The sequence below is a fragment of the Cupressus sempervirens genome, chromosome 7 (assembly GCF_028749045.1).
Source record: "Cupressus sempervirens isolate cs-2001-9-10 chromosome 7, ASM2874904v1, whole genome shotgun sequence".
NCBI classification, from domain to species: Eukaryota; Viridiplantae; Streptophyta; class Pinopsida; order Cupressales; family Cupressaceae; genus Cupressus; species Cupressus sempervirens.
The window spans coordinates 907,877,854-907,889,141 of NC_143124.1; positions in this window are offsets into that span (position 1 = coordinate 907,877,854).

An 11,288-nucleotide genomic window follows, 5' to 3' on the forward strand; every position below is an offset into this window, starting at 1 on the left:
CCATTATCTTCTTATTGCACATATCAAAACTTCTTTCATGAGTTCATCACCAAATATGCAATCAACAATTCACTCTTATCTATGCATACCAATAAGATAAATGATACCCCTAGTAGGTCAAGCACTTGCATCCTTCCAAGAAAGCATGTATTACATTCAGTACATTGTTATAGATGAGACAAGCTTCATTGGACCAAAGTTGATAGAAAGAATAGATATCAAATTGAAAGAATAATTCCCAACAAACAACTACATTCCTTTCACCAAATGTTCAATCATACTCTTCGGTTATTTGGGACAACCACCTCCAATAAAAAACATTCCAATTTATACATCTCAATCCTATGGCGAGACCCCATAGTGCAACTTCAAAAAAAATAATGCTAGACAAAAAAATTACCAAAGTAGGAACGAACCTATCCAAATACAGTTTCATATTCCATTCCAAAACTTGCAAAATGCAGAAGCAACAGTTAAAAATTGGTTAAGAACAAGAGGAATTTGTGTCTTCTACACACCTTTTTGCAACAAATGAGATGGTAGCACTCCATAGTAAGAAAATTCCATTTTTTTTGTTAGTAAGAGTGATCGGCTATGCATGGTATGTTGTCGTTGATGACAATTAATTTCATTTTATCTATATGTTTATGTCTATGTTTTCTTGCTTGATGAAATGACTTTGTCTTCTGACATAGTGAATGTACATGTGGGTTATATTGAGCAACTGAGATACTTTGAATTTGTTATTTTAGACTAGTTCAAATGCATTAGTCTAACCATGTGCTTTGTTGATTTTCAATTTTAATTGTTTTAGGGATTGCATCTTTTAGACATTGCAATGAGCATGCAAGTTTTAAATTTGTGCTAGCTATTTATTTGTAACTTTTTAAGCCTTTGTGCCTATCATATTTGCAATGATCATTATTCTAGGCATTTATTTGTTGATCATGTCTTTTCTATACTTATGTTCACAACATATCAGAGCTTCTAGACATTTAAAAGAGAAAGTGTTTTTAGTTTGTTTATTCAAAGAAGTTATAATTTGTCGAGAGAATGAGCTTGTGGCATCTATTCATTAATTGTATTATTTGCACTGCAACATTTTGTGAACAAATCATGTATTTGACTAACTATAATGACTTGATGAAATAGTAAATATTTTTGGCAATAATTTTGAATTTATTTCGCCATAGGAGATGATGTAGATGAAGGTGAAATTGTACTAGATTGTGCCAAAATAGATTTCTCTATATGCATATTATCACTTAATTGTTATTTTTTAGAAATATTTATTATAATAATGGACTAGGTTATCTTTAAACAAAATAAAGTTTTTCTTTTTCTTTTTGGTTCTATCAAATTATGATATATCTTGGCTTTAGTATTTGAAGTCACTTGTCATTCATACATAGCTAAATGGAAGAAGTATGAGATCCATAAAAATAAAAATTTAGAACCTTCAGTTTTGTTGTCTATATATGGTACTTCAATATTAGAAATGTGTGACTATAATTACAAGCCATAGTTGTTCTCTATTATACTAAGTGTCTCAAAATGCCAAAATATTCAAATGCAAATTCTTTTCAATTTGATTACAATTGCTAAAGATTGAGCCACAAATAATCATAAAGGAGTTGCATCAAATTGTTCATCAAGCAATACATAACTATAATAGAAAACATTATTTTTCCACATGAAATTGTAAATGTAGTAAGACAACAGAGTCCAAGTGCATCAAATAAATTTGAAATTGTACTAGATTGTGCCAAAATAGATTTCTCTATATGCATATTATCACTTAATTGTTATTTTTTAGAAATATTTATTATATTAATGGACTAGGTTATCTTTAAACAAAATAAAGTTTTTCTTTTTCTTTTTGGTTCTCTCAAATTATGATATATCTTGGCTTTAGTATTTGAAATCACTTGTCATTCATACATAGCTACATGGAAGAAGTATGAGATCCATAAAAATAAAAATTTAGAACCTTCGGTTTTGTTGTCTATATATGGTACTTCAATATTAGAAATGTGTGACTATAATTACAAGCCATAGTTGTTCTCTATTATACTAAGTGTCTCAAAATGCCAAAATATTCAAATGCAAATTATTTTCAATCTAATTACAATTGCTAAAGATTGAGCCACAAATAATTTTAAAGGAGTTGCATCAAATTGTTCATCAAGCAATACGTAGCTATAATAGAAAACATTATTTTTCCACATGGAATTGTAAATATAGCATGACAACATAGTCCAAGTGCATCAAATAAATTTGAAATTGTACTAGATTGTGCCAAAATAGATTTTTCTATATGCATATTATCACTTAATTGTTATTTTTTAGAAATATTTATTATATTAATGGACTAGGTTATCTTTAAACAAATTAAAGTTTTTCTTTTTCTTTTTGGTTCTATCAAATTATGATATATCTTGGCTATAGTATTTGAAGTCACTTGTCATTCATACATAGCTACATGGAAGAAGCATGAGATCCATAAAAATAAAAATTTAGAACCTTCAGTTTTGTTGTCTATATATGGTACTTCAATATTAGAAATGTGTGACTATAATTACAAGCCATAGTTCTCTATTATACTAAGTGTCTCAAAATGCCAAAATATTCAAATGAAAATTCTTTTCAATCTAATTACAATTGCTAAAGATTGAGACACAAATAGTCATAAAGGACTTGCATCAAATTGTTCATTAAGCAATACATAGCTATAATAGAAAACATTATTTTTCCACATGGAATTGTAAATGTAGCAAGACAACACAGTCCAAGTGCATCAAATATATTTGAAATTATACTCCAAACATTTTCAACATTAAAATATGTGATTGACATTTGTGATTGCACATTTTTAAGGCAATTGTGTGTGCTTATTCTCAAGAAGATAGGCTCATGATGTCCAACAATTGGATTTGCATCATGGAAAAGAATTGATACTATGTAATCCCATGCATCTTTGTTGAAATACAAATATGCCTTTTAATGTGTAAGTAACTTTATAAGCCTTATATTACTATTTTCATCTATTCTTATCTATAAAAGCATTACACTATTGTTATGTGAAGATTTCTTCAATATTTTTAGGTTATATCTTTATATGTTTTCAAATTATATTTTTGGTTTGATTGGCTTTAATTTTAAATATGTTACATTTTTTTTCCATTGAAATGAAATTTCTATATAAAATCCACTACATTAAAGACATGGAATTTGGTGATTGCACCCCTTCTTGACTAGATTTTCTATACAAAAATTAATTACTTTTGTCATTTTTTTGCCTAATAAGATAGGGACTTATAATACCCTTGTTGACTTGGTTTTCTCTGCAAGTTTTTTTTTTCCTTCTGAAATTAAAAAGTAGCCAAAAATAGGAGTTGACCTAGAGATACATGTTGAATAATAGCTATGTTCAGTAATGTACAGTATAAAGTTAACCTACCCCCCTTCTTAATTTCCAAAATGTGGAGTATTCCAAAATCTAACAGTACTAACCAAGATGATAAACATAATATATAAAAAAATAGAAATTATGAACAACTTCTTGAAAAATCACTATAAACAAAGCCTAGATGGGTCGAGTGCTTAAACATAAAACATAGAAAAAACTAAAAATTAACAAAGAGCTAGCTCTCTTAGCTTTTAAATTTCCCCTTTGTCTTATTTGCTAGTAACTCTAGCCAATCATTAGCCAAGAACCTATATAGGGAACCAATGGTATCCTCCACCACTGCAACACTCAACCCTTCCTTTTCAACATGCAACAAATGAATAGTAGAGATCACTGAATGCATAACTTGCACCACAAACATGGTCACATCATCAAACCTTTTCTCTAGAATCTCTTATCTTCCCTCGAGCTTCTTCAATCTCTTCTCCAAAGTGGAAAACTCCACCTTTTAGGATTGGGTTTCTCCTTTGGAGGTCAATTGGTGGTTAGTATCCCAACCCTTCTTATCAATTCTACACTGATAGGAAGGGGAGGTACTAGTATGTCCCTTGTCTTCAACCCTCTTGTTTTTATTAGGAGTTTCATTCTTGAAAGTATCAGATACATGATTGGCATAGGGATTCAAGGGCTCACTGTAGGGATAATTTCACTAGTAGTGACTTCATTGTCATCCTTAATATATCTTTTTCTATTGGCCTTGTTTTTCTTCCTTTTTAGAGGTGGTTTGTTCTTTCCATTTCTAGCTGAATCTAAACTAACAAGGTGGTCATGCTTAGCCTTGGGATCCTTTTGTATATTCTTCTTCTTATTCCTAAGGGACCTACTTCTCCCACCCTCTACCTCCACATCAGAGTCAACAATCTATATTAACTTGTCCATTTTGATTTGTTTGAGAATTTTTGGTGGGGAGGTATTAGGACATTTGGTTTCTATATTAGACACAACCTCAGTAGAAACTTGAGGGGTCAAGGTGGAAATAGTAGGGTTTGGAAAAACAACCTAAATATTAATAGGCTAGGGAGAGAAAAGGGCTTTGTATAAGTTGTAGAGTTTAAAAATAAAAGCCCTATAAAGGACATCATAAGGTTTACCCTTCTTCATATTTTTCCTAACATTAAGGATATTATCCTCCATAGAATGCACTATTAGTTAAGGGAACCAAATGAGATATGGTTTATAAAATGGTTTAGGATAGGAAAATGGTAATAATAAAAAATATCAAACCTATTGATGTAGGACCATCCAATGGTGTAAGGGCAATCTTGTATCTAATAAAAATATGCTTAGTGTTAGTTTTTGTTTAATGTGCCTTTATTTTTGGATACCCATTTTGGTCAAATAGATATTCCAACTCTCATAGTTTCACTATTGGTTTTTTGGGTTAGATTTTTTGAGCACCTTAGGATATGTACCAATGTAGAAAATAGGTTATTTTGTAATTGATCCATAATTATGATGATTTAGAGGGTTTAAGTTGGATTGATTATTATACTTTCAATTTAAAGAACCTTAGAAAAAGAATCGGGTTAAAAGGCTTTATGGTTTGAAAGTTATTATAGTTTTAAGTTTCCTAGAGACCCCCTAAGAGCACTTCAAAGTTAGATTTGAGGCACTAAACAACCTTGTAAGAGAAAAAAAATGGGGTACGATCATAGCTGGTCCATAGGGCTATAGAGTGCTTGGAGAGATTTCTAGAAATGTAAACAATTCATCAATTCGAGTCCTGGATCAAACGTTATGCCTCCCGAAAGTTGGACTACCATTTATGATTTCTTCTAATTTTACATCGACCTCCAATGTGTTTTCTAGAACATTCTATTTTGGAAGTGGATGCCAAATGATATATTATAAAATGTATTCCTAACCCTAAACCTAATTTGGGTTACTTAAGGTTATTTTTGGTATTGTAAATGTAGTTTTGGTGGAGTTTGGGAGAAGGTACTATGAGGAGCGCTTTTCTCTAGAATCAGACAACATTGCAAGCCCACAGGGCACATCACCGAGTCTATTTTAATTATACTAAATATAATAGCATATCACTTCTAATAATAATATTACCCTTTTCCTGTTGCATTCATTTAGTCTTGAGTTGTGCCATCATCAAGTGGTATTAGAGCGGGTTTTCTTAAGTGTGTAGATAGAGCATCAACTATGAGGCAATTTGTACTAGGACTATGTGGTTGTGGGTTTTGATATAGCAAGAAGATGCCTCCATGAAGGGAGCATGGTGGAAGGGCCGAAGTTTTCCCTCTTGAGGTTATAGCCCTCTAGAGACAAGTTCAAGCAATGCAAGAGGAGATCCATAGAGGGATGAATATTGTTATAGGTGATGAAAGTGAGGAGGAAAATGAAGAAGAAGAAAATATTGAGTGATAAGGGGAAGGAGATGGAGAAGTCCTAAACTAGGTACAGGAGAAGCTTTTTAGGGCCATTGCCAAGCTAGAAAAAAGACCTAAAATTTATGTCAGCATGTTTCTGAGAAATGTAAACCCCAATGAGTTGATCGACTGGATCAATGAGTTAGAGGAATATTTTGAGTATGAGGATATTGGGGACCCTGATAGTGTTAAGTTTTTAAAGTCCAAAATGAAATCCCATGCCAAAATCTAGTGGCAAGAGATTCAATTGGAAATAAGTAGAAGAGAAAAGGAGAAAATCACAAGATGGAATCACATGGTGGACAAACTAAAGAAGTAGTTCATTCATGTTGATTACGAGCTTGATTTGTTCAAGAAGATGCAAAGGTTAAATAAAGTAGAAAAATCTATCTAGGAATACACAAAGGAGTTTTACCAAGTCCTTATTAGATTGGGGCATGTGGAAGCAAATGAGGAGAAGGTTGCCTATTACCTTAATGGGTTAAGACCTACCATTCCGAAAAAGTTAAGTCTAGTTAGAATGAATAATATTAAAGAGGCATACCAGTTTTCCTTGCAAGTTGAGGGTAAGTTAAAACAAAAAGTTTGATGGAAGGAAAAGAGGGTGTAGTCAAGGAGGAAGGGGCGATGGTAGGTCATTTGGAGGCCGAAATGAGAACTCGAAGAAAAATGAAGATGTGGGTACTAGCCAAAACTAGAGAAATGAGGGTTTCAACTGCTTCCATGATCAAAACTTTGGAGATCAGAGAGGAAGAGGTAGAGGATGTGGGAAAGGTTCAAGAAGAGGAGGCTTCTGTGGTACCTAGGTAAAAGTACAAAGTTGTATCACCTTTCAAGCTAACTTATCAGAATGACTAAATTTGAGTATTTCTATCTAAAATTCAATTTTTTTAAAACATATGATCTAAATAAATTTATTCTAGCTAAGTTATATCTAGTCTCACACTTTTCCATTTTGAAATGTCTATTAAATGCATGTTTTATACTAGTTTGTAACCAATTACCAAAGAAATAAGATTATTTCAAAAAAGTGGCATTTCAATAACTTACTATTTTTTATGATATTTTTAAAATAACATATAAACACCATTTTATACAGCTTAGAATCAAGAATATTGTCATGTAGAGTTTATAGTTTTTGAATTAGATATGTATATTGAAATAAAAAAAATTCCACAACCACATATTTTAACACTCGAAAAGATTTTGATTTTGAGAAAGAAAAAATATTAAATCATATCAAAAAAATCTAAAAATTATATGACATTCTAGAGGAGAGAGTCCTCTTCTAGAATGTATGATTTTTCTCCTGGTTAGAGTAGAATTATTTTGAAAAATGTGGTGGGAGATGAAAATTATCGATTTCAATTAAGTTGAAATTTCAATCCTTATAAAAGAGAAAATATAGTTCTAAATCTGATTTTTTTTTTGATTGTTCTAGATATATATATGTTATCTATAACATAGTTTGAGATCAAAGGGAAATCATTTTATTTGCATATAGTTTTGTGGTGGGAACTAGACCACTAATTTTCAATGTTTTTCAACACCTAAAAAATTATTTATGAAAATTAGGAAAATATATCAATTCTTATTCCAAATAATTAGTAAAAATTATAATGCTAAAATTAATCAATTTCTACACATTTCATTAGTTTACTTCATTTCCAAATTCAAAATAATAATACCAATTTTATGTCACTGACTGCAAACAGTTATACTTTTTTTAGCTTTTTCCTTTACAAAAGGGCGACATAGGTTTGTGCTTTTATCCACTTGTTTTCATTGCAATAAAGAAGATCATCATGCCTACGAATTCCCTCAATGCCAAGGAAGGATAGATAGGAGAGCTAATGATCAAGCAAGGGTTGCTCATGTGGATGATGATGCATAGTCATCACATTCAAAGGATGCAGAAAGATGAGAGGTTTTGGTTAATGAAAGGGTCTTAGTGAGTGGTGAGACTAGACCTAGACAAAGGAGGAGTTTGTTTCATACTAGGTGCAAGTGTGAGGGTAAATGTTGTGGTTTGATTGTTCATGGTGGGAGCATTGACAATTTGGTGTTAGAGGAGATGGTCTCAAAGCTAAAGCTCAAGAGGGAGAAACACCCCCATCCCTATCAAACTTCTTGGGTGCAACAAGATCATAAGCTCCTGGTTAGTGAGCAATGTTTGGTAAAGTTCAAAATTGGGAGTTACCATGATGAGGCTCTTTGTGACATCATCCTAATAGATGTCTTCCATTTATTTTTGGGAAGGTTTTGGCAGTTTGATAGGCATGTTATACATGATGGTCATGCAAATACATACTCTTTGACAAAGGATGGAGTTCATCACAAACTAAAGCCCTTGATAAAGGAGGGTGAAAAGGTATGCAGTAGTGATAGAGTATGTCTTGTTGATGGAAGAAATTTTTTGGATGGCATGAAACATCAGCATATGTGTTATGCTTTAATTCCTATAAAGGATAAGGAAGGTAGTAGTGAAGTTCCACTTGAAGTTTCTGGTCTATTACATGAGTATGGAGATGTCATCTCTGATAATGTTCTAGAAAGGTTGCCGCCAATAAGGAAAATCAATCATCAAATAGATTTAGTCCCTAGAGCTAGTTTTCCTAACAAGGCTACTCATAGGATGACTCCTACTAAGATTGAGGAGCTAAACAAACAAGTTTAGGAGTTGTTGAGGAAAGGTTTAATTCAAGTGAGCCCGAGTCTGTGTATAGTACCTGTAGTGTTGGCACCAAAGAAGGATGGAGAGTGGAGAATATGTATAGAATTTTGGGCTATAAATAAAATAGCCATCAAGTATCAGTTTCCTTTGCCAAGGATAGATGATCTTATGGACTACTGTAGTGGAGATCAATACTTCACATAGATAGATCTCAAGACTGGCTATCACCAGACATGGATACGAGAGGGAGATGAGTGGAAGATGACATTCAAGACCAAGGATGGTCTATATGAGTGGTTAGTCATGCCCTTTGGAATGACCAATGTGCCAAGCACCTTCATGTGGCTTATGAATGAGGTAGTAAAGATTTTTTTTGGAAAATTTGTTATTGTCTATTTGGATGATATTTTGATTTTTAGTAAGTCTTTGGATGAACATTTATTATATATTCATAGTGTCCTTAAGAGGTTGAGGGAAGATAAATTGATGATTAATTTGAACAAGTGTATATTTGTCAAAAGGGAGTTAATCTATTTGGGGTTTGTTCTATTAGCTGAAGGTCTCAAAATGGACCCAGAGAAGGTGAAGGTCATCTTGGAATGGCCTACTGTAAGGTCTGCCACTAAGGTGAGGTCATTTCATGATTTGGATAGTTTTTATAGGAAGTTCATTAGGAATTTTAGTAGTATATGTGCACCCCTAATTGAAACAATGAGGAGGGATAGAAAAGAGTTCAAGTGGGCTACAAGAGCTGCAAGGAGTTTTGAGTTACTGAAGAAGAAGGTGAGAAAGCAACTATGTTGGCACTTCTTGATTTCAACAAAGTGCTCCATGTGGATTGTGATGCTAGTGGTAGTGTTATTGGGGCTGTGTTGAGCCAAGAAGGTAAGCCTATTGCCTATTTTAGTGAAAAATTGAATGATGCAAAGAAGAATTATTCTTTTTATGATAAGGAGTTCTATACAATAGTTGAGGCCTTAAAGAAATGGAGGCATTATTTTTTGCCAAAAGAATTTGTCTTGTATATTGATCATCATGCATTAGAGTACCTAAATAGCCAAGGTAAATTGAATCAAACATATTTGAAATGGGTAGAGTTTATGCAAAGCTATACATTTGTATTGAAATATAGAAGTAGAAGGTCTAATAGGGTGGTAGATGCATTAAGTAGGAAACAATTGTTGCTAATAGAAATGTAGGTTGAAGTGGTTGGGTTTGATGTACTCAAGAATTTGTACCCTAAGGATCTTGACTTTGTAGAGGCTTGGAAGGCTTGTAAAGAACCTGTTACTCTAGATAGATTAGGTGGCTAGATTACATGATCTAGGATGGTATGTTATTTAATGGAAGTCAATTGTGTATTCCAAGGAATTCCATGAGGGAGAACTTGATCACAAAGAAAGATAGTAAAAGGATGGTAGGACACTTTGGTCAAGATAAGACCATTTACATCATTAGTGAACATTAATTTTGGCCTCAACTATCGCAGGATGTGAAGAAGTTTGTACAGATATGCTGAGTATGGCAAACAACTAGAGGATTTAGTCAAAATACTGGACTTTATCAACCATTGCCTATTCCATTGAAGCCTTGGGATGACATAAGTATGGATTTTGTTCTTGGATTTTTGAGGAGGGTAATGATTTCATATTTGTGGTGGTTGATAGGTTCTCCAAGATGGCACACTTCGTTCCATGCCACAAGATGGCACGTTCCATTATAGTCCTGTTCATGCGTTCAGCCACTCCATTTTCCTGTGGAGTCCTTGGAATAGTTTTTTGTCTATGAATACCATTAGTGGAGCAATAATATTCAAATTCATGACTACAATATTCACCACCATTATCAGATCTAAGACATTTTAATTTCTTACCAATCTCATTTTCAACCAAGCATTTCCATTTCTTAAAAGTTTGAAATACATCAGATTTCTGTCTAAGGAAATAAACCCATAATTTTCTAGTTGCGTCATCAATAAATGTAACATAATAATGAGAGCCACCAAGGGAAGATACTTGAGCTGGTCCTCATACATCTGTATGCACAAGCTCTAATTTCTCCTTTTTGTTTTCCTTCCCAGTCTTTACAAAAATCACTCTCTTTTGTTTTCCATACACACAACTTTCACAGAAATCCATATTAACACATTTCAGACCTAGTAAAAATTTCTTTGAATGAAGTACTTTCATAGCTTTCTCACTCATGTGCCCAAGTTTGTTGTGCCACAGTGCTGTATCAGAATCTACAACAACTATTTGTTCTCCCTGCTCAACTGTAGCAATTGTTCCTGAACATTCATTTTTCTCTAAAACAATCAAAGTAGTAGGAACAATATGATCTGTACAAAGATATAAGGTGCCTACTTTCAAACCTTTTGCTACTACAAGGGAACCTTTTGAAACCTTCCAATTTTTATCATAAAAAGTAACTACACAACCCTCATCACCAAGTTGCCCGGCTGAAATTAAATTTCTACTTAGCCTTGGAACATGTCTTACCTCATGTAGTAGCCAATGATTCCCATTCTGCAACTTAATCTTAATTTTTCCCTTTCCAACAATCTGACAGGGTTCATTATCCCCCAAATAAACAAGCCCAAAATCCCCTTGGACATAATCAATGAAATAACCTCTATGAGATGTAACATGAAATGAAGCACCAGAATCTAAAACCCATGAATCATCAACACTCTCTAAAGATAAAAGCAAAGCATCCTCTTCGAATTTGTTACTTACCACATTTTCCTCCTTGTCTCCATTTGATTTAT